The sequence below is a fragment of the Phasianus colchicus genome, chromosome 9 (genome assembly GCF_987193195.1).
Source record: "Phasianus colchicus chromosome 9, bPhaCol1.hap1.1, whole genome shotgun sequence".
NCBI classification, from domain to species: domain Eukaryota; kingdom Metazoa; phylum Chordata; class Aves; order Galliformes; family Phasianidae; genus Phasianus; species Phasianus colchicus.
The window spans coordinates 31,598,734-31,623,110 of NC_143444.1; the positions used below are offsets into that span (position 1 = coordinate 31,598,734).

Here is a 24,377-nt window from a genome sequence, read left to right on the forward strand (position 1 = left end):
CCTTCTTGTCCAACCAAGGACAGTCACCTGCTCCCCTTGTTATTTTCAGCTCAGCTATTTTTAATTCCCTTGCACATAACGATTTCATGCCTTATGTCATTGGAGCAGAGGTGAAGTAACAAAAGGCCGAAGTCTGGGGCTTGGATTCAAACCACACTCCTGTGCTGGCTCTCCATTGACAGCTGGGCTCCTGTTCTAAAGTTTTCTGTTGTCAGTTTCAAGTTCACTTGCTGTAATGTCCTGATTTTATAATGCTCCTCTTTCTCTTTCAAAGGCCCTCCGGCAGCAAATCCAGCGCTTGCTGGCTGTGTTGCATTTCCACTGGCACTGTTATTCCTGTACCTGTAATCCCAGCAGAAGAAATTTGCCTGGCTAACTCGATGCAGTGTTTTTAATTCACACGTGTACTGGCACTTAATTTGTTAAGCCTCTGTAATTCTTTATAAATAATGTTGCTCACTGCTTATTCCATCATGCCGTGCAGGATTGGTGTCAGGCTGACAGCCTGTAGCTGCTTTTTTCTCTATTACTCATTGGGTTCAGCAGCTGCTCAGTCCTAATTCTCAGCAAGGATCTGATGTATGTCGTAGGAGAGGTTATTGTAGTTTTGTCTGTAACCAGCTGGTTTGGAGCATGAGGACCAACGTCAAAGACTCCTGAAGACATTACCTTTTGAAAAGGAGTAGAAATGCACAGAGAAGGATGGCCTGTGCTTTCCTGATAGTTCTTTCTGAAATAAACCCTCAGGTTCTGGTCAATTCAGCCAATGTTGGACTGGCCTACAGAGGCAGCAATATACTCCGTGCTCCAATAAGCCATCAGTTTCTTTTACTTGTACATTAGTCCAAACAGCAGCAGTGAGCACCAGGACAGCTGTTTGGCTGAGTGCCTCGGAGCCAGCTCTGGGCAGTGAGCAGTTCTGCAGGGAGCTGCGCTGTGCCGCTGCCCCCGGCTGCTGCGTCTGCTGGGTCTGCAGAGTAAGAAAGCGCTGTTTTAAGAAAGAAAGAGAAATCCTCCCGGCTGCTCAGCGACTGAAAATACTCTGCAGTTCCTGCCGAGCTGTGCTGAGGTGTGCTTTGGTCACAGGACACCATTTTCCACGTTTCCCCAACGTTTGATGAAACTGAGAAGGAAACTAATGTGAGGCTGAAGCTCAGGGTTAGTCCACTGGAGTAACGCAGTGCTGGGCTCCTCTCCTACAGCGGCTGCTCTTGTTTGACACTGCCGTAGTGTGGGGAATGTGTTGCACAGAAATGGCTGTGAATTGCAGAGCTGTCATCTGCACACTGTCCCAAAGGAGGAGACATTGGAAACACGTTGCCCTGCGCCTGGGCTCACCACGTGTTTCTGCAGTGCTCTGAGCCTCGCCGTGCTGAGCAGAGTGAGAGCGTCATTCCAGCTGCAGAAAACTCTGCTAATTAGGAAATATGATAGAAACATAATCCCAGAGCAGTTCCAGGGAAAGGGAAATGTGTCCTTTTTAACTGAGCTGCTGAGAACAAGGGGAGTGGGAAAGAAGCTCCTTCTCAGGCATTTCGGCTGTTACTGCCACCATCCTTGCAAAAGAAAGTTCATTGCTGGCATTTCTGTGAGATAAAGAGGGCAGAGATTCCTACAGGAAGCAAAGTAAGAGAGAAAGGGAAGATTTCATTTTATCTTTTCCTGCGTCCAAAGGGAAGAGTAATCTCAGGACAATCAGTTTCCAGATCCCCAGAGATTAACTGGAATAATTAATGATAAATATTTTGGCTACATGGAATCTACATGGGTGTTTTGTCTGCGTTATTTTTATCTTTTTCTCCTTTGTCTCAAGCTTTGCTCTTCAGCTTTGTTTAAGCGTTGGTCGAGCTGTTGGTGTGAAGTCAGTTTAAAGCGGCGCTCTGGTTAACCAGCCAAGCCCAGGCTACTCCTGTCCTGCCTCCATGCCAGGCACTGCCCGTGCTGGGAGGTGGTGAGGGCCTTCCTGGAGTGCTCTGATGGGAGCCCCAAACTCTTACAAAAGTTGTTTTTCATTTGTTTGTTTTATATTAAAAAAAAAAAGGAATTGCTATATCCACGTGATAGCATTCATCTAAAAGATTAGATTTTTATTCTCAGTTTTTTAGTACCTCTGAAATTTGAGGAGAATGGGAGAAGAGGGGCAGGATTCTTCACCCCTGTCACGCCTGCATTTTGCTTTCTCTGAGTGCTGGTTCCTCCCCAGGAACAGCTCTGACTGCACCGGGTTCCTTTCTGGGTTGCAGCCTGTTTCACTTTCTGCCAGGTGGAGCATAAACCACAGACCTCAGGAGTCTCATGCCATCCTTGTCTGCGCTATACAGGTACTGGATAGCATGAGTTAGCTCACAGCGAACACATCTGTATTAAAAAAATACAATGTGGGACTGTCTGTACACAGCAGAGAGAGAGAGCCCGAAGTTGCATGGCAGCCGGGATGCTTTGCAGCTGCCTCAGGTCTGTGTGTGTGGGCAGCCCTGTGCTGGCTGCCCCAGGGCGCAGTGTTGGGCAGTGCTGGCATGGCAGTGCAGCTCCGCAGTGCCGGGCAGTGCTGGTTTGGAGGCACAGCTCTGCAGGGCCGCCTGGTGCTCTGGCACTGATGTACAGCAGCCCTGTGGCTGCGGGCAGCTCTCTAGGAACCGTGCTGGAGGCGGGCAGCCTGGCTGAGAGCTTTCCTAGAAGTCCTTCAGCCTGGCTGAGGGTGGGCAGCCCTCGGCAGGTCACCTCTCCCTTTCTCTGTCTCTTCTTCATGCCCTGTCCTCCTTACTTGCTAACAGGAGCATCCTTTACAGGTCCAGCTAGCCTTCAATTATTGCTGGCAGCCGTGAATGTTAAATAACATTAGAAAGCATCTGAGACAGCACAGAAATCCAAGTGGTGAAGTAATTCTCCTTTTGGATCTGACCCAGAACTTCTAGTCGGTGCCTTGTGATGTGTGTGAGGAGAATGTCAATCGGTTGGAGCAAATGGCTGGTGACAGATACACATGCACATCCACAGCCCCAAAGTGCTCAGAGTTATGGAGGGCTCTGAACCACTCGTGAATGGCTGCTTTTAGCCGGCCTGTGATGGAAACAAAATGGATCATTAATATTTAACGTAGAATCTGATCTTTTTTTTTTTTTTTTTTTTTTTTGACTGTGAGTTGGAATGGAAAAAAAGAGAAATGACAGGCTGGCCGGCGCTTTTGTGGGAGAGTTGAGATGTTTGCAGCTTTTCAGATTTGGGCAGTGTGGCGGGGCTGGGAGCGGAGCAGGGCAGCCCAGGAGCAGTGCTCTTGGAAGGGATGCGCTGCTGCTCTGCGCTGGCTGAGGCTGCTGAGCGGAGCAGCCGTGCAGACATGCATAGCCAAGGGCAGTTACTGATGTTTGGTGGGGGTTTTACATCAGTGGATAAAGATGGACTGTGCCAAGTGATAGAATAGTCTGTAATTTCCTTTAGAAATCTGGAGTGTGACACAGGATGCATCACATCTCTGCTGCTTGTGCTGGGGGGAGAAAATAGGAGCTGGCAGCTGAAGGGAGAGCTGGGGACGTGCTGCAGCATTGTGAGTCTGCTTATGGCTGTTGATCACGACATAGGTTTGTAATATAGTTTAAATTGATGACAAGTAAATTGCGTATTGAATTGGCTCTGTGGTGTCTCTCTGTGGTTTCCTGTGTGACAGGAAAAAGCCACGGTGGTTTACAGAAGTCCTTTGTGTGATCCATTGCAGTGCTGTTGAGCCCATCGTTCATTTTGCCTTGAGTGGGGCTGACACAGCGCAGTGCTGGGCCTCAGCACAGCCCTCAGCTGCACCCACACTGCCCCACGTACACCACTGCTGTGGGACCTCCAGCACCTGACCTCCATTGCCCTGCTTTCTGGAAATACAGGTCTCCTTCCTTCAGTGGGAGAGCTGCTCTCCTCAGGTGTCCCAGGGGCTGAAACCCACCAGCTCAGCCCAAAGGCTTGAGAGCTGCAAGGTTCCGCCTGTTCTGTAAGAGGGACCCATGTAATTCTCATTACTGTCACCTGCAGTTCTGCATAGACACAGGGAAAAAAAATCAAGAACTTGGATATTGTTAATGTCAGAATGAATATGAAGTTATTGATGTCTTTTAATTCTTAAGCAGCAGATATTGAGCACTGCTACGAAAATGATTTTTGTTTTCTCCAATGTCTCTCCAGTTACAATGGAACAAATCTTTATATAAAAATATGAATACCTTGAATACCTTGCTATTCATAACAAGAAGTAATAAATACGTACAATGTAAGTAATACATAAATATAAGTACAAACACAGAGATTTCATTCGATGGTGGGGTCACATCCCTGGGGCTGTTCTGGAGCTGTGGCAATGAGGGCAGTGGGCTGTGGGGTCTTAGAGGGCTTTTCCAACCTAAATGACTCTGTGTGATGTGGCAGTGTTCTAGCCATACTGATGGCCCTGGCTGTTAGTGAGGAGCATGCACTGAATTACAAGTCAGTTTTACTCTGTTTTTTAATTAAATGAAAGCTAAATATAAATTCTGACAATCGTTAATCAGCGGTTTGATGAAAAACTATTAACATCAGAAATCAATGTCAGGGGTAGTGGGAAGGTGTTGGGAGGTGTTTGCCAAGTGCTCCTCATTCAGCAGGAGGGGCCCTTGGGTTGGTGCTGGCAGTCCATCAGGGGTGTCTCTGGCATCTCTGGGCTCCCCGTGTTTCTGTCTCAGCACCTTGGTTGGTTTGTCAGTAATGTGGGGTTGTTCTGGGTGTCTGTGGGCACTGCTCGAGTGGTTTCAGTGAAGGAAATCCACTCCATGAAGCTGGAAACCCGCAGCGAGGCAGGCCTGCTCAGCAACCCGTGGCTGAGGCACAGCAGTGCAGCGAACCATGCTGCCCAGCAGTGCTGCTGGAGCTGATAGCCCCTGGTCCGCCAGGAGAGACGTCTGCACTCTGAGAACGTGTGGGTTGTGTCAGCCCGCTGTGTCCATCCTCTTCAGGCAGCGTGGGGAGCAGAGCAGCCCTCTGCCTGCAGGGGATGGGGCTGAGCGGGGCCACCGACAGCCCTGGTGCCATTACCAAACATGGGACAAACCAGTGTGCTTCCAAGTGCCACATACCATGCACACTTTGAAATAAATACCAGTTTAATTAATTAGTGGAAGAATTTCAATAGAGAAATTCAATCAGGGATGGAGCTGGCTGTGTGCTCACAGCTGTGTTTCCCTGATGTCAGCTAAAGGCTCCGGGATGGAAGCCCCTTGTTTTCATTTGACTCTCTGTGGTCAGACGGTCCCACAGCACAGAGCAGTACCTGCTGGTGGGGGGACCCTCTGTGAGTGATGGAGATGTGGGTGCTGGGGAGCACCTGCTGCACACTGCCATGTGCTGCAGGGCCAGGAATGGGTGCAGGTCTCCAGATCTCAGCCACGTGCCTTAGCTGTGAGGTAGCATTTCCCTCCTGCTCTGATTTAAGCTTTTCAGGCGTGCTTTGCTTCAATAAATAACCTCCTAATGTGAAAGGTTTGCTATTTTGTCAATGTGCCAGAGATGAACAGGGCACAGAGATGATTGTATACATGGAGTAAAAAAAAAAAAAAGGAAGGCTGTTGTGTGATCACAAAGTTAGGTGGCTGATTATTCTGCTAAAGATGCATTCTACTTGAGAGCCTCTGACGAAAGTGAAACTATGGACAGATTGTTTTAGTCATTCCACAGCAAAAATGTCATCTGACAGCTCTGTACTGCAAATTAGCTGTATTTTCCTGATCTGTGACCTTCTGACATGACTGTAGCAGCTGTCACAAGTCGAGCCCCCAGGGGCTGCGCTGGTCTTGGGGTGGCTGAGGGTGGGCGGCTGGAGGAAGGCCTTGTGTGAATTAGCCATACAGTGATGGCTGCTCCAACCTCTTTCCTCGTCTCCTCTGACCAGAGTGTGCTCAGATACACGTGTGCAATGCTATAAACACTGCAATCCCAGCAGCTGCGGTGGCCTTGGGATGGAGGTGCTGTGTGTGTGCACGAGGCAGTTCTGTGCGGGGTGCCCGTGGAGCCGCTGCATTTACTATTGAGTGAAGCCAGCAGGGAGGAACGCTGGCCTTTCTGGTGCAGAAAACATTGGAGTCAAAATCTAATGGGCTAAACTGGAGGAATAAATCTGTGCTTGGTTTGCTTCCAGCACAAGTTCCCACAGGGATTATCTGAATGTGTGAATATGGGTGCCTGAACGTGTCTGCTTCTGTGTCTGTTTTTGTTCTGGTTTGCTGTGTTTGAGGAGAGAAAGAGGCTGTGGTGCATCAGAAGGACAGTGGTGCTGTAAGCAGGGAGGCCCTGGCCGTGTGCTGGAGGGCTGAGCTGGCCCCTTCCTACATGAGTCCACAGGTTGTCCCCATGGTGGGGGCCTTGAGTTGCAGAGCCATGCTTGCATCTTGCTACAGACATGGCCAGTGGAATAGAAGTGCAAACACATTCCAGAGCCGTCATTAGGAAGTCACAAAAGTGCCATTTATTCATTGTTTTTCTGGGCAGCACCATACCAAATTTTGGGTTAAAATAGGACTCAAGTGATTTCATGTACCCAAAGCATGGCTGGTTTATCAGTCCTGTTCAACCTAGTTACCTTCATCTTTGGAGTACTCAAGAAAGGAAGATCTTATTAGATATCTTTTATCTTAGACTTCTCTCTATGCTTTTTAAACCTGAGCCGTTAGTTTTAGCTCGATACACGGGTGGTTTCATAAGGTTTCAATAGCACATAGGAGGGCTTGCTAGCAGAAGCAATGGAGCACTGTTAATCTCGAAGTGATATATTGCCTGTGTCAGAAGGAACATCTGCACAACGGGGGAAAAAAATGTATGCACTTTGGAAATGGGAGCTAATGAAGTGAAATTAGGAGACTAAAACATGAGCGATAGCCCAGAATTCCAGTGGGAGCCCCAGCCTTTGGCACGGGGATGAGTGCTGCCCTGCTGTGTGCTGCTTGTGGCTGCTGGCCTGGGCTGAGCATCATGGAGAGCTGCTGGCCTGGGAGCAGTGAGCAGGCTGCCCTCAGCAGAGGTGCTTTAGCTGTTAACACTTGGTTGCTTTCTAGCAAACAACAGTAGCAACAAAAGAGCAGAAAACAAGGGTAAAGGAGTAACTGTCTGGCTATGGCTTGAGCTCTGCATTTTTCTCTTTCTTTCACCTCAATGGTATTTGCCGTTATGGTTTTCTACAGACAGTACAACTGTGAAGGGTTTTTTAATGAAGGACCCCACCACAGAATAAACCCTTGAGAGCATCTGGAGGTGAAAACAAAATGTGGCATGCTGGTGGGCCAACAGAAAATACTTAAAATGCACGTACTGCAGTGACTTGGGGTTCTCATAGCACTGTAGGTACTTACTCTTTTTATTACCTCCCTGGGTGAAATAAAATCCTGCCTGGGTGGGGAACAACGAGGCCAGCTGCTCCCCTGCCCCACTGCTGCTCTCAGCTGCGTGCTGCAGGGGTTGTGCTTGGGCAGCACTCCTGAACCAGAGAGCATCCTGAGTGGAGTAAGTTCTTGGATTCCTGAGTAGAGCACGAAAGCTAAAGTCATGGCTGATGTATTCTATCTGCTGCTAAAACCTGAGAATTCCTTTGTGGCTCTGTTGTTAGTACAGTAAATATAGGAGTAGGCAGAATTCCTGCTAGTGGACTGCCAAGTGTTTATCTGTAGTTTCCCTGTATGTTACCATAAGCTTCAGAGGAACTTAATTATGGTTCCAAACCCATTTAGTCATCAGTTCCTTTCGTTCTCCTATTACTTCCTTTCCTTTATCTGTTTTTTTTTTTTTTTTTTTTTAATTAAAAAAAAGCATAGGATAAAGTGCACTCCTGTGCAATAAGTACTACCAACACAGTTACCTTCATACCTTGCTGCAGCAATCAGAACTCTAATTTATTTTACTTTAGAATTAAAGAAATGCGAAAACAACTCCCCAGATGTGCTGTTATTAATCTGAACATTGTGAAGCACAAAGCTGGAGCCAAATGCTGGGTAACAGATGTTGAAAAAGCTCAGACTGTGCCTTGTGTCAAGGCCTGGCCGTGTTCGAGTGTTGATGCTACTGATGGTGCTGATCCCTTCAGTGATCTGGGAAAATGGTGGCTAGGTGATGGAATTAGGGATTGGATTTTTGTTGTTGGAAGTGGATGTTACAATGCTTTGGGGCAGAACTTGTCAGAGTAAAACCCAAAGACTGAGGAAGATGTGTGACACGTGGAGGTGAAGCGGCGGCTCGCTGCTGTTGGTCGTGGTGGGATTTCTTCATTTAATTGGGAGTGGGTTTGGGAAGCTCTGTGGGCCTTCTGGGACGTCTCACCCGTGTCACAGTGCGGGCTGCTGACCCTCATTTCTTTAGCAGAAGTTTGGAAATGCAAGGCAGGCCGAGTGCTGCTTTATTATAGGAGCAGACATTTTTCAGGTTAACTTTGACGTACTCGCCGTTGCCACAGAAGCTTTATTTGGGGCACCTCTTACCCTTTAAAATAACCAGTCATCATTTCTTTGGTTTTACATCATCATCCTTACACATAACCCGCTGTCATGTAAAAGATTTCCACCTTATCTGCTTTTCAGGAAATATCCCAGTATAACTTTGTTTGATTTCCCACGTGTTCTAAAATTTGCCGGTGAAAGTTATGATGCCATAAAGGTGGCAAAATGGCTTTAAAAATCTTTTTGTCAATAATCATGGAATATATTTTCCTGGCTCCCATGCCCTGCCTTTAGCCACAGCTCAGATCCGCAGCCTGGATGTGCCTTTCATCCACACTTCTTTCCTTTCCTATGCCTTTCTTATCAGACTGTTAAGCACTCATCTCTCACCTAGAGAAAATGCTGACTAATTTCTCTCTATCCACTTTTCTCTCGTTCCTCTAATTTTCCATAAGCTTTCCTAGAGATACAGACAGCTTTTTCCTCATCATTTCTCCTCTACCATTTCAATGTGAATCACAGAACGGCCTGGGTTGCAAAGGAGCACAATGCTCATCAGTTCCAACCCCCTGCTGTGTGCAGGTCGCCAACCAGCAGCCCAGGCTGCCCAGAGCCACATCCAGCCTGGCCTTGGATGCCTGCAGGGATGGGGCATCCACAGCCTCCTTGGGCAACCTGTGAACAGTGCCTCACCACCCTCTGGATGAAGTGAATCAGAATAGGATAGAATCTCCTCCATCTCCACTTTTTGCACTAATTTTCCCTTACTTTAGAGTTGTGCTTAGCTGCTAATGTTTGGAGGAAGCTTTTTTTTCTTCATTTCCCTCCTGACTGCTGAAGAAAAATGCAGTGTTCCACTTTTCCTGTTTCTTGAGTCCCTTTCACTCTTTCTTCAATGTTTTCCATGAGTGATTTCCAACTCTTTTCAGGTCAAGTTGGGTCAATGGCTGCTGCCATTTCCTCCTCCCTGTGAGCTGATGGGAAGTGAAGCAGTGGAGAGCTTTGTCCAGTTTCATACAGCAGAAATCTCTGCCTGGCAGTAAAGATGTATGCATAGAGCTGGGCCTGCAGTGTCCTCTGCAAGAACTTTATTTCTCCTGGGCTGCTCTTATCTGCAGTCTCCATAATGCACTGCTCCCGGGGCAGCAGGAAGGGCTGCCTTCCCTTGTCCAAAGCAAAGAATGGAATGTGATGTAGCTTCTCTCTGCTCCCCAGGCACTGATCCATCTCTTCCTACTGTTGTTACTTTCATCTGTATGGTGGGCAGTTGTCCTGTTGTTGGTTAGCTGTTCTGTCTTTCATAGCATTGAGCTGTTCTGTCTTTCATAGCATTGTTTCTTAAGACCTTCTGTCTTTTTTTATCATCTTATGCATTTGGGAAGTATTTGCTCCCATTTCTGCTTGGATTCAGTGTCCCCTGGTCATTTGTTTTTGTCACTAGACACTTGCATGTAATCCCTACTCAAGTCTGTGCTGGCTCAGGCATGATTTTTCTTCCTTAAACTTCATTTGACCTTCTTTTGCCCCATCAGTGCTACAGACAACCTTCTAGCATAGTTCCATAACCTATTTAAATCTTCCTCTTAACATTTATTTTTCTACCCTCACTTGTAGTAATTATCTCTGTATTTTCTAATTTTTATTATTATTATTATCATTATCATTATTATTATTATTTAGCTGTAACATTTGAGGACCAAACATTATCTATGTTGTTTGTTCTTGGTTGACCTTTTTCCCTTACACGTCTCAATGATTTCATAAGCCCATTAATACTTTGGCTGCTACACCACTTTGTTACAAGGCTCTGAGGAAAAATTACTCCTCTTGATTTCTCTTTCATGCTGGCCTTGTGCACAGGGTACAATCAGGGTGTGACCCTTGTGTAGATTTTGACCAGCCATGCTGTGATTCTGCATGGGTTCTGTTCTGGGTGTTCTCTCCCTTGCACACACAGCTGCCTTCCTGCAGTGCTCTGCTCTGCCCGCAGTGCTGTGCCACGTCTCACTGCTTGGATCTGAGCTCTGTGTGCCCTTCCCCACCTTCTTAGCAGCTTGGTAGCTCCTGAATAGACAACAAAGGCCATATCTTCAAACTGGACTTTAACCTCAATCTATAAAACACACATTTACCTCTACTGAGAGACACTTTTATGTGCAAATTGGGTAATTAAAAATTTAATCACCCTTTCCCAAGTGAAAACAGTATTTTCTGCACAGAAACAGAAGGAAAGTTTAGAGGCTTCATTCCAGAGAATTATTTGCTTGCTCAATAGAGTCTGAAATGACTTGTTTGCCTTAAAAACAACAGAATGAAAAATCTTTAACAAATACACTTTCCAACAAGGAAAGGAGCCAAGCAAATCACTGACCCGCAGAGCTGACCTTGTTTTATCCACTGGCATACGGACCTGTCTAGCATTTGATGGGCATGTTCCAGCTGAGACATCTTTTATTTCTGCAGAAATTATGAGCTGCTTTTAAGCTCTCAGAATCAGAAATGGATGATTTGAATTGCTGGAAACATCACTGGTACAACCTCCCCGTTTACTGATCTGCTCATGAAAGATGTGCATGGATTTGGGGTGAAGGGGAATGATTCCAGGCCTGGGGCAATGGGCTGTGTCTCTGCTGGGGACTTGAGAGCAGCATAGCTGGACTCCAGCATCCTTTATGGGTCCCTTCCAAATCGAGATATTCTATGATTCCATGATTCTCTTGCATTTTGACAGCTCATGGCAATATGAATCAGCTGGACATACAGGTAAAACTGATCGGTGTTGAATCATCATTCATTAATTTGAAGCAATGGTATGATGAGCCTTCGAAGGTGTGAAAGTTTTGCCTGAACAGTGGCAGGACTGTTTTGTGCATAAGATTGCACGTAAAACTGAACTGACCTGACACTTGTGAAGGATCTTTCTGGATAAAGGCAGCTTCACCATATTGTCTCAAGTTGCAGAAATACATCCAGTGGATGAAGCCAGGCGTGGTGGCCTATGAAACAGCCAGTTTTCAATTATCCCACACGTTCCCTGCAGTTTCTGTGACCAACTGAGACGACAGCAGAAGCTTCATTTTCCTCTAAAATATATTTCAGCCTTGGGGTGAACAATATCTCCAATTTCTTGTGCTGTTGGCAGCATCCCCAGTCTCTGAATGTGTCACCGTGTTCACCCAACTGGTCCTAAGCTCAGCCTCCATTAAGGACAACAACTCCTACACTTGAGAAAGCCTTTATTCCTTTTTGTCACCACAGAGCTCGTTTTGGAAGCCAACTGAAAAAATGGAATGTGTATGGCTACAGGAGAAGTGTGCCCTGGAGGATTTTCCTACTGAGAAGAAAGGCTGCAAGGGCCCGTTGAGCTGGCTCTGCTGCTGATTTACAGCGTCGTGGATGACAGAATATAGCCCAGAATCTTGCATAGATCATCTGTTACATTCTTTTCTCGTCTTTTTTTATGAAACCACCTTCTATGGCTTCGGGAGATGATGGATGTTGCCATGTGCTTGTGTAATTCAGACGTGCGTGAAAATTAATTTAGAATCATGCTCTGACATTGTAGACCACCGTGCCATTACAAATGCTTGTGGTTGCTCTAACTTTGTTGGTGCCTGTGTGTGTCAGTGCACCACTGCCTGTTATTTGTCTTAATTGAGAAGGATCTCAAGTTTTATGGAATTTTACCTTTCTGGGTTGTTTTTTTTCAATAAGCACTCTTATTGCATAAGAAGATCTACCAAAAGCGTGGCACGGCAAGGGGTGTAAGAGCAGGAAAATGAGTACTGCTGTGCTTTTGTGATGCAGGAGGTGCCAGCCCAGTTCCTTCTCAAGGAGCAGAGCTCCTGGCAGCGGTGAATGGGCTGGGGAGAGGAGCTGGCTTCCTGTCCTCCATTTATGCCTGCGTTGGGCTTGTTTGCATTCGCTGACAATAAACTCATGCTGGTGTGATTCATGTGAAATATACGTGTGGATAGATTACTTGGGGTGATTCTGATTTCCCACTGCTAACTGCCATGAATTAGCCTCAGGAAGATAAGATTGTGCTGGAGGTTTCCGAGATCCGCCTCCAGTCGTGGGCTGACTGCTCTGAAGGTTCCCAGGAGGTTCCAGTCCAGCCGGCTATTGGCAGGCACTTCAGTACCTCGAGGTAAGGCCAAGTGCTCAGAAGGGCCTGCAGCCCCCAAGCTCTCTGCTGGGACCTCGGGATCACATCTGGGGACAGAAGGAAAGGAAGCTCTGCAGTGGCCTCACGGTGCCACTAAGGACAAGGGTTGCAAAGTAAAGCTATACAGGAGAGAAGCTCAAAGCAGAGTGACTGTATACGTGTCCCCATTGCAGAAAAAGCTTCTGTTGACCAACAGGACATTCAGCAAAAAGTGTGTTTCCATAGCAAAGCAGGCTTTGTTACCGCTCAGAGCCTCAATACTTATTTTCTGAATCTTAACCCATTGAAGAATGGGACAAAATGAGAAACATAGTTTCATTTGCTCATTTTACGTTTTCATTTTGTTTAGCAGCTTCTACTTGAAACCTTTTGAAAAGAATAGCTATTTTAAGACTTCTCTTTTTTTTCTTTTTTTTTCCTGTGACAATGAAAACTGTTCATCTGAAAAAAAGGGATTGGTTCTGCTCAACTGTGCAATTCCTTGATTGTTTTCAGATAAATTCCATTCTGTGTGTGATGTACTTAATTTCCAAACTCGTGTAAAAAACTGCAGGTGAACTTTCTGCTAACAGAAGGCAGCAGCTTCTGCTTTTAAGGGCTAAGCCAGATTTTTCTCTTAGGTTTGAGTCCTCATTAGGATCCTCCTTACGGATGCATCTGATTATTTTTTTTGTATTATATTAGATGGTATATTAAACAAATATTTTCTCTTGTACTCAGAAAGCAATGTTTGGTAGTGCTTCACACTGTGTTGTTTCTACGATCGTCTGAGATTGTAATGCTCTGCTTCAGTTCCTCACATTTTGATATCTGAAAGTGTGACATATTAATTTTGATAATGACTTCCCAACAGCTTGTATTTGGTTTGCTAGGAAAGCAGAGGCTAGCAGTGCTGTGCTGCTTTTCCATCCCCATTGTATTACATCACACACAGCGTTCTGTCTCCCGCTGAAAAGTGGCAATACCTAAAATAGAGCATTCATCTACTGGTGCTTACAGGAAGTGCCGTTCTCTAATGAGCTTGGCTGTCCTTGGGAAAGTTCTGTTCCTCAAACAGCAGTGAGGGAATTAAAAATGGCTTTGCTGCTTCCTAAAGCCCTATTCGAACTTTCTTACTTTCTGCAAATGTAAGACAAATAAATGGCTTTCTGCAAATGCGCTGACTGTAACGGTGCAGTGCGCTGATAAGAACAGAGGGCAGTTGTCACGAGGCTGGTTTCCCCTGCTTTGTGCCACTGCTCTGGGATTTGCCAGTTGTGAACAAACTGTGTCAAGAAGTGGCTAGAAGTCTTTCATGATCATTAGTAATCCACTTACATGTTGTAAGTAGTAGAGTATGTAAGAATGAGGCCCTGCCACATTGACAAAGCTGATCCAATTTATAATGCTCTCCAGTGGTAACCATCTATATTTATCACTTAATCCATAAGAGACGATTTATGGTATAAAACAAGTTGTCTGTGCATTGAAAACCTTTGTGCTGGCAGCAGCTGCCCTTATTGTACCCTGACTGGGAAGGGCGCAGCATCACAGGGAAATACATCTCACAGCCTGGTTCACTTTTCATTTTAAGGGCTGTAAATCAGTGCGGGGCATTAGAAAGCAAACAGTTCATCCTGGAGAAAGAATGGCTCTAAGTAGCTGCAGGGCTCGACCCTTTGGAGCAGCTTGCTGTGTGAGATACCTGTTTTTGTGAGAACCTGATTGCTGGGCACCGTGCTCCCAGGTGGAACCTGCCTCCAGGAATGGCTTGTTGTGAAGAGGAGAATAGAACACTGGGGTGATTTTCTCCATGTTCACATTTATCATATCCTGAGGACACTTCAGCTCTGCCTGAAGGTTTTGAATGAAGAGAGGCGAGGTGTCAGCCAGGGGCAGGCTCTGCTGGGCAGGAGCACTGGGAGCTGTGTGTGGGAAGGAATCCTGGTGTGTCTCAGGTACAGCTGTTGCTGGGGGTACAGATACCTGCTGAAGTATCATTGCCACTCACAGAAACGAGTTCTCAGTCATTTATCTCACTAAACCACTTCAGTAAACAGATGTATTAGACTTTTACTGTTTTCTTGTTTCCTGTTTAATCCTTTTCTTAATTAAAATTTAATGAAAAGTTAAATTTAAAAGAGAATGACTTTGTTCACTAGCTGTGTACAACGTGTTTGCTTTTTTGGGGACTGAATTTCCATGGGTAGACCTGTTGCTCTCTGGCTGATAGGCAGAACAGTATCAGTCCGTGTGAGGAAGGATGCTGAGACGTTCCCAGGTTGGCTGTGCAGTGTTAGTGGTGATGTGGGCCAGGCAGGCACTTACCTGAAACGTTCCATGCTTATTTTGTAGTCTTTTTTTTTTTGTCTCTTAATTTGTTTCATAACTATCAGAGCAGCATCTGAAGGTCAATGAGAAGTAGCTTATTTATGGCTAGATGCTGGTGGTGCTGGGTTGGTGTTGGACTTGGTGATCTCAGAGCTCTTTTCCATCCTCAGTGATTCCTAGTGGGGAAATACTGGTGGGCCACGGGCAGCTGGACTGCATGATCTCTGAGGTCTTTTCCAACCATGGTGATTCTATGATTCTATGGCTAAACATTACTATGATAGTTTAGAACATTCTGATGCTTTGGGAATCTTGTGCAGAAGGTAGAAATTTGGCAGTGACTCTGAAATGAACAATTTTCTTGCCGTGCTTAGAAAAAGCAATTAATGACTGCGTGGAGCTCCTGCACACTTGGTATCTGCAGCATGCTTCCTTACACACCGCTTTGATTGTCACAGGGCTTCTGCTTCAGGCCTAGGCCACAGTGACAATATCATACAATTAGAGACTGATCATTTTATATGCATGAAAAACAAGTGAAATTAAGGTGGTAAGGCCAACCTGTTTTAGGCATTTCTTATCTTCAAAGTATATGATTTTCCAGCTTATTTTTAAATAGTTTTTTTGCAGGGAACCTGATAGAAGGCCATTGTGCTGCACACAATGGGGAAATAACGAAGGAGGCTAGCCAAGAGCAATAGGCTGGTTTTCAAAGGCTTGCAAGTATTATTGTTACTGGGCCTATAAATATTGTTTAAAAGCCTTTTAGAAGACAGTTTTCCCCTAGGGGTGCTGTACAAAGCAACAGTGTTCTGTAGTAGAATGTCCTTAATACAAGGCTTTTAGATATTGGTACTTTCCTTAATGTCTTTATTCTAAAAATACTGAATAAGAACATTTCTGATGTGTCCTTTTCTCCCCTCTGAGATATCTTCTTGTCCTGGATCACGCCTAGCTGTGGGTGTGGGTGGCTGGTACTGGCTATCTGCGTGCCATGCAGCTGCCAAGGGATGAGATTAAATTGTGCTAGTCTGTAAATGAACAGGCTTCATTATTTAGTGAGTAGCTCCATTCATAGGGAGATTTATGTATTTTTCTCTAATTTCCACCTGCATTTACAATATCAGGTTGTCCAGACTTGGTTTGTGCTGCTTAGGACACCTTCTCCTTCCCACATGCATCCTTTTTTTCTGTGTGCTGAGCACCCTGTAACTCTCTGGGGAGCTGTGCTGGAGCCACAGCCTGCCTCGGGCATCCTCTTTACTGGAGGTTTGGTTGCCTGGAAACTGCAGCTGGGCAAATGGGGAATTTCAGTTCTGGAGGAAATTTTCTTTGGAACAAAGACTGTAGAATTTCTTCCAGAATCACTGGATTCTTTGGGTGAGAAGTGGACCTTTGAGAAGTGGTCAGTGGAGCCATTTCATTCTGATATAATCCAAATGCTTGCCTTTGAGTTTGTTAGGGGATATAGAATGTTTAAATGAGAAGTTATTTTGATATTCTATTCTAGAAAGTTTCAGTTGAATCTTCTTTAGTTTTTCAAAACACTTTTACAACTTGGAAAACAAATATCTTGTAAGAACAGGTTTGTATGACAAACATGCAGTTCCTCCTTCATGACTAGGCCAGCCCAGTGCGTTTTTAATTCTTGCCCATCATTTATCCAACTGAGCAGTATGGCTGTTTCTTTCCTCTTTCTTCAGCATCAGAAAAGTATGGAAGTGGCATCAGAAAAGTATGTCAGTGGGCATGGTGGGTGTGGGTTGCGTTGGCCTTGGGGATCTTAGAGGGCTTTTCCAAACTCTATTGAGCTCAAGGTGAATCTGGGTTAAGAGAGATTTTGTTTTTCCCTGAGCTTCTGATCTGCTTCTTTCATATCTGCTTACAGCGTTGAGTGAGGAGGAGTCACACAAAGCTTGGCAATGCTTTTGTATTCTGCTGGCACTGATATTAAATAGTGATGAAAAGTCTACTTGGAGTTTCTGAAAATTAATTTTGGAGAACTTTGCATAAGATGCAGAATGCCTCCTGGTCCCCTTACTGAGTCAGGTAGTTTCATTCTAAATTGTCTTATAGGCTCATTTGTTTATAGCAGTTTTGTTATTTTTCTATTTCTATTGCATTACTAGAAGGATGTCAATACAATTTATCTTTCAGGGTCAAATATCTATTGTAATAACTTCTATTCACTGTGATCCATGGTAAGTTTCAAGATATCAGAGCAGGCCTTGTGTAAGGACAAATTTGGTTTCACGAGATGATCAGCCTTTCATAAAAAGGCTGTGGCTGTGTGAGCTGGTCGGCAGCTGGAAGCTCCCAGTTTGGAGGCATGACTTTGCCCTTCTTCTTTTCATTTTTCAGTTACTTTCATTTCACTTCATGCATTTTGAAGTTAACTGGTTAGGCTGGGCTTATATTAAGTGTAGAAAGTGTAAATTAAAAGATAGGCAGCTTGGTGCATAAGCACTGCTGTAATGACTTCATTCAAAGCAGTGTTCTCAAAGGAAGCGCTGACCTACTTGCTTTAAACTGGGCCCTCTTTGACCATACTTAATTAAAGTTCACTCTTTCTCTTCCCATTTAAGGAATCTGCAATGTGAAAAACTGTTGTGAATCAAAATGGTCACCACCTAGAAGTCTGCAGCCACGGGTGACTGGTAAGTAGATGCTCAGTTTCTTCTCCTTGATAAATAGTAATGTTCTTGTGATCAGAGCTGTTTAATGGATGCACATGCATGGACTGATTCTGAAAGGGTGCCAAGCAGCAGTATCTAGATTTTCATCCCATTGCCTGAACAAAAAGGGGAAAAAGAGTCATTTGAATGGATTAACTGACAATATAGTGTGGAGAGAGCTAAATTGCAAGTTCTTTGACACTCCCCCATTCATTTTAAAACAAGTGTTGCTTTTAGTTATGTCAGCTGAAATCTGCTGAAACAAATGGTGCTGGTACAGATGTACACGAGTGCAGCTGAGGGCAGGTCCCAGCTCCACAGCCATCTGAGGGCCTGGATGGTGGGGCTTGCTCCTTCCACGAGACAGAAATCCAAGTGTCTTACAGTCAGAAGTGTACTGGAGCAGCTTCAAAATGTCAGTGCAATCTTACTTATCAATGAATTGTTCCCATCTTGGGAACAATGAAGTTGAACTTGAAGGTTTTGTCTCACTTAATAAGTTGTAAATCTACTTGAAAAGGTTATATTGCAATCAATTAAAATAAAAGCAAGCAATGATAGCAATATCGATGTTTCCGAAGGTTTGCTGTATTTTTGTTGTTAATGGCATTTTGAACAGAAGGAAAAGAGATTGTTTGCAAGGCAGGCACTCAAACAGAAGTGAATAAGTACAAAAGGAGGAGCGAGCAACATGCAGCACTATTGGGACAACCTCTCCATAGTCTCTATTGCTTCTTTCTACTAAGAGCAGCTTTTATATATATATATATATTACTTCTTTCTTCTAAAATGTGATCTATGCTAGGATTCTAAAATGTGATACTGCTAGGATTGTATCAGTGAAAAAGGTGATTGTATGCAAAAAAGTTAAAAGCTGTTGCAAACAAATACTTGCTCTGTGGCAGAATGAAGGGCTCCACTGTGTCGTGCTTTATCCAAATGGTGTCGTGGTATCAGTACATCTGCCAAGATGCTCTGGCTTGTAGGAGTTTTGATACAAATTATTACGTGATGTACACAGTTTGTACTATATATATTGTGTAATTGAAAACAAAACCAAATTGCAATAGCATATGTAGCAGAAATGCTAAGTCAGGGCTTGAAGCAGTGATGGAGCACCTGGTGGGAAGGCAGGGCCAGCCCAGGCAATACACCTGAATGACTGGAAGGGCTGGAGCCAGGATCCATCCCTTCCCAGCCCTCATTTAAGGGTTGGCAGTGGAGGTGAGGGTATCTCACTGGAGATCCCTGCATACCTGAGGCCTTCCAAGGGTAAGCACGTTCTTTTGTTTCTGTGTCTGCAGCTGCTGCATTTGAACATTCACTTGCTGCAACCTAGGACTTTGCTCCTATGCTGCCATTGCTGTGCTTTTCATCACGTTACAGTATATTAAATGTTTAACTATGTATCTGTGTTTACTTTTTGCATGGTTGCAGAATATATTTTGATTGGTTTCAGTTAACTCATTTAAAATTTGGAAAAGACAAATGGAAAAAAAATATATTGCGAGCTCCAAACAGCTACAGAACACCTGTCTCTGAGCCATGAGGGCTCCCTGCTACAAAATCTTTGTGTTGTAATTATGTAGAATGGGGACTGAATCTTGAGATCTTCAACTAGCTCTTACTCAGCTTTGATAATGCTGCTTAATTAGTACAAACCTTACTGAGGATGTATTTTTGTTTGCTTCTACCATGCTTCTATATCGGTTAACTTCCTACTGTTAAATTGTGGAGCCATTATCTAAAGTGAACTGAATTCCCAATAAATAAATATAGCAATGTCAATTTTGGCCAGCTGAGAGCTCAGTCTCTTTTATTGTGTAGACACCAATGGAAACAAGTGAAATTTCACCTGAATGTAGGAAAGCACTTTTACTGTGAGGCTCTAGGCTTTAAAGTTTCATTTTTGGAGTTACTCAGACAACAGGGCATGGCCTTGGAACAGAGGTCCCTCCAACCATGGCTGTTCACTGGCTCCAATGCCTGTCAGCTTTTCCCTCTTTTCATTTGGATATGAATTTAACTTTTCTGGATTAAAAATGCACAGGAAAGAAACCTGTAATGAGGAGGCATGAAACTGCTGAGGAATAAGACATTTTCTTGCAAAAGGTGCCAGTGGTAATTTAATCGGACAGCTTCTATCTGCTTGAAAGATGTTCTAAAGGTATTGCAGAGCTGATGCCATTCTTTAAGGCAGCCCTCTCCATTCACTGTATCTAACTTTCACTTCTCTGAATATCAAAAAAAAAACGGGGCAGTGTTCCTTTAAAAAATAGATCTGTGTTATTTAAGTTGCAGGCGACTAGTCAGAGATTCCATTTATATCTCTGATGTGGATTCATGTAGATTCTGTCTCCATGTTACTAATAATGCCTTTTAAATAATGGCGTTATCTGGCTAAGTGATTTTGAGATGTTTTCTGCATAAGCAACTCTCTCCCAGGAGCACTGAGCACTGTCTGCATCTCGTGCGCCACATGAGGAGGCCAACATCACAGAACTGTGCTATCTGTGCTGGAGAGCTGGAAAGTTGGTATTCATTGCTTTTCTCAAAGCTGGAGTATTTGGAATTGTTTCAGCAGTGGCTTTTAGCACTGCTAGCAGTCTGGGCAATCATTGTTGGGAAATCCGTAGTGAACGTGCCGTTATCACCAAACCATTCGTGTTGTTCATCCTCACAATGAAATAACGAGGTAAGCAGTGAGGGCAGAGGACCTCATCCTTGGGTACGTCGTGCTGAATATCTCAGTTCTGCTAAGGAGACCTGGTAGGTTCCAGCTGCTTTATTTTTGCTGTTGTAGAGACATGGGAGAGTCTTGCTAGGAGAAGGATTTGTCATCACAGAAATTAATGTGCAGATACTCAGGATTATGAAGGCTGTCAGTCAGGACTGTTTAAAAATACTCGTGTGCCTTTCTGGAATAACTGAAGTGATGTCAGTGCTCTGCCTTCAGATCAACATGCCCAAACTCCATCTCCTGAAGCATTAGTGAGAGCATTGCCACCTCATGAGAGTGAATTAATCAGACGCACTCGAGCTGCTGGCAGTTAGCGGTGCTTCCGTCCCTCCTCACCAGGGGAGCAGAGTTGTACACACGTCTTTGAGAAAATTCCTGGAGCTGTCAAAACTTGCAGTTGAACAGCTAATTCTGAAGTGCAAGGATCTCACCTAAATGATTCACAAAATGTCAGAATTTAATTAAATAATAAAAAAAAAAGCTTTGAGATGCTTTAATTTCTGCTTCAATTACTTGATTACTTGTCACTGAAAGTTCAAAATAACATTTTGATGTCATTTGAGATTATTTGACACAACATATGGATGTTTATATACACGAAAGTCAAAATATTGTCTTTGTTTCATTTTATTTTAACTTTAATCCAGTACAAATCAATACCATGCGCCTCATTTTCTTGCTCCAAATTTCTTCTGTTTGTGTTACAATGAAACATCTTGGCGGTTTAGATCAGGAAATATTGGGCACCTTGTGAGTGAATTGAGGAGCAGCTATTTTCAGTCATCTAGAAATGTTATCGCAGTCTAACACATGGGTGTTGAAAACAGCTGCTCCTCTAATTAGTTCACTGAGTATTTCATTTTTCTACATGACTGGTAATGATAAGACGTGCCACGCTGTGCACCGTTACGGCTGATACAGCAGGAAGTCACATGGAATGTACTAAGGACATCTCTGCACAAAGGTTTGGTTCTGAAGGTGGAACTCTGGAAATTCATTTTGAGACAGTGACCTCATCCAGTGCCTTCAAAGAAGTCAAACAAGACATTTCAAATGGGGATAAATCCAATGTTCTGTGCGCTGACTTTTGTGAAGCTCAGTGGCATCTGACACGTTAATTAATGCTGTCTCTGAATGTTTTGAGCACAGTGTTATGTGCATTACTTTTGTCTCTGTATGGGAATGCAGATACTTGAACGCCAGCGTTTCCTGTAATGTGCCAGACATTCTTAATACCAGTGCTGGAATTAATTTCAGACTGATTTTTTTGTTCTGTCATAGTAGTAAAAGATGAATCACATTTAACCAGAAAGCAGTGGTGGGCAGCTTTGTCTTTGACTCTTCTCCTTCTCCTATGAAAGAAACGCTTTAGGCTTTGTGCAACTTGTCACTTGTGTTTCTTTGAAGACAAGGGAGTTTCTGTGTGTCCTTACACCGGGAATTTGTGTGTCTCTTCTGCATGTTAACAGTATTATATATTTTACATGCAACCCAAGACAGTTCTACTTCACTTAACATGGCCCAGGTGAGCCAACAGGTCGGATACCCGTGATTTAAAAGTACAGTCAAAAATATATGTTTATGTACTTCTGAAGGGAAACGTTTACATGCAAAATTCAAACCTTGATTTCATCTGAGTGTTAAGAACTGAGATTTTGGTTGTGAGTCATCTTTAGTCATTGCAGAGTCTGACATTTCTGTTTGGAAAGGGCAATACTGTACACTTAGGCGGAGGAGTTTGGCTGATTTAAATGTTTCATTGACTGATGGCATGTTTTGGGAGTGGAGAAGAGGAGGAAGTGAACATCCTCTGTTTGCCTCCTCTGTTATCTTTGTTTAACATCGTGAACTTCTGGGGTGACACTCAGTGCCAGACTGGTGCATTCCTTCTAGAATCAGCTCCACTCGTAACACTGCGTGCAGATGGGCCACTTGGGAACAAATGCAGCAGCCTTAGAAGATCCCAGCACTGTGGGTTCAAATGTAGCTGCTGTCAATGTGTGTAGAATAGTTTAAATAGTAAAGTATCCCAAGCTGGAAGGGGCCCATAAGGATCAAAGAATCACGGATTCCAACTCCTGGCTCCCAGTACTGGGAGTTGTTTTCTTCATGAGAAGTTTGGGAGCCATGGCACATTCCTTATACCATATTTCAGAAGATCTCTCAACAAGCTTTTGAATTTCAGATGCATCTGTAAGCTGATGGTCCTTTTAAGGAAGATTCCCTGACAGAAAAAACGTAACTTGAGAAAATCTCAAGCAACAACTTGTTCTAAAGCAGCACGAGCTTCCTTCTCCATCAGACTGACATCTGTGATAACCATCTTCTAAATCCAGAAGACAGGTTCTTTGTCTGCTAAATAATATCTTTTTTCTGTCATAGGAAGTGACAAAATGAAACCATTTTGTTGTAGTTTGGAGTGTAAGAAATCAATGTTCACTAAAGGTGAACAAGTTCAGCACCTTCCAGCCTGGTCCCTGGAAGCTTTCAAGCTCTGCAGACCTCTCTGACGTGTGCATGCACAGGAGATCTCCTTCAGGGTGTTCCCAGCCTTCACTGACGTAGAGTCACCCATTGTTACACAGAACACGATCTACACATTGGGTTATAATACTGTTTTCATAACATTCTTTTTCTGTAAAATCCCTTTTAGTAATACAGTAAATATTAAATCAAGTGGTGCTTTTCTCACAGAATCACAGAATTGCCAGGGTTGGAAGGGACCTCAAGGATCATGAATCTCCAACCCCCTGCCACACGCAGAGCCACCAACCATCCCACCTAATGCTAGACCAGACTGCCCAGGGCCCCATCCAATCTGGCCTTGAACACCTCCAGGGATGGACAGGGCATCCACAGCCTCTCTGGGCAGCTGTTCCAGCACCTCACCACTCTCTCCATAAAGAATTTCCCCCTGACGTCCAACCTAAATCTCCCTTCCCTCAGCTTAAAACCATTTCCCCTTGTCCTGCAGTTATCTACCCTTTCAAAGAGTTGATTCCCCTCCTGTTTGTAGGCTCCCTTTATGTACTGAAAGGCTGCAATGAGGTCACCCCGCAGCCTTCTTTTCTCCAGGCTGAACAAGCCCAGCTCCCTCAGCCTGTCCTCATAGGGGAGGTGCTCCAGTCCCCTGATCATCTTTGTGGCCCTCCTCTGGACCCTCTCCAGCAGCTCCCTGTCTTTCTTGTACTGGGGGCTCCAGACTTGGACGCAGTATTCCAGATGGGGCCTCACAAGAGCAGAGCAGAGGGGAACAATCACCTCCCTGTCTCTGCTGGATAAAATTTTCTGGATAAAATTACTAAGTGGTTATTTTTCAGCCTCCCGTGCTGTTTGACTGACACCAGAACACGGATGGATACGTACTGGGCTGTAGACTTCAGCTAATGGGAGGAGATGTACCCACGTGTTACCTCGTGTCCCCAGCCCTGTCATTTGGGTTTTGTCTCTTTGCTTGCCTGGGCCATGAAATGAGGTTGCAGTGCTTCTGGGACAGGGACAGAGCTCCACAGTTCTGGACTGGCTTCATCTGTCTGAGAGCTCAGAGTGTCTCCCAGAGGGGCAGGGCAGGTGCAGTACATCCTGCAGTGTTTGAACACGGAGCCGCAGGGTGAGGAATGCCATTTCCTTGTCTCTGTTTTTATCACAAATTGAAGTCGCAGGTGCAGATGCTCTCCTGTTACTTTTGTTAGTTTTATAGATATCTCTAGCTAAAAAAAAAGACCACCTAATATTTTATGATAAAGAAATCAGCCCAGGTGTATGAACAGAAATGCCTCTCTTGTAGAATTTAGTGAACGCAGTTATACTTGCTCTTTCATTTATGCATGCCAGTTTGAAGTAACCTAAGGGACTTAATTGGAGCTGGTCCTTTGATACACTGAATGCTGAGATCTGGATGTGGTCAGTATATGAGAGAGAGAATAAGAGAGTTGCTGTTATCATTGGTCCCCTGCTTTATCACAGGACTTTCAGCCTGGGAACAGGACTAATTAGTGATCAGTGTCTGATTTGATAGGAGTGAAACAAATGGATAAATGTGTTAGAGATTA

The 24,377-nt window shown here is 44.4% G+C and overlaps 1 protein-coding gene across 8 annotated transcripts in view; it reads left to right on the forward strand.

Annotated features, from left to right (window-relative positions):
* Window positions 1–24,377, forward strand: part of LRRC7 (leucine rich repeat containing 7) — a 198,980-nt gene that overhangs the window by 80,859 nt on the left and 93,744 nt on the right. For 3 of the 8 annotated variants that reach the window (XM_090146844.1, XM_031604275.2, XM_090146846.1), the window contains one exon: window positions 17,496–17,567. The exons of 1 other annotated variant lie outside the window; for it this stretch is intronic. The gene's annotated coding sequence lies outside the window, so the exon portion shown is untranslated. Of the gene's footprint in view, window positions 1–13,352; window positions 13,728–16,798; window positions 16,960–17,495; window positions 17,568–18,789; window positions 18,858–24,377 lie in introns of those variants that run through there. 4 more of the 8 variants (XM_090146848.1, XM_090146845.1, XM_090146849.1 and 1 more) reach the window with 4 other exon arrangements.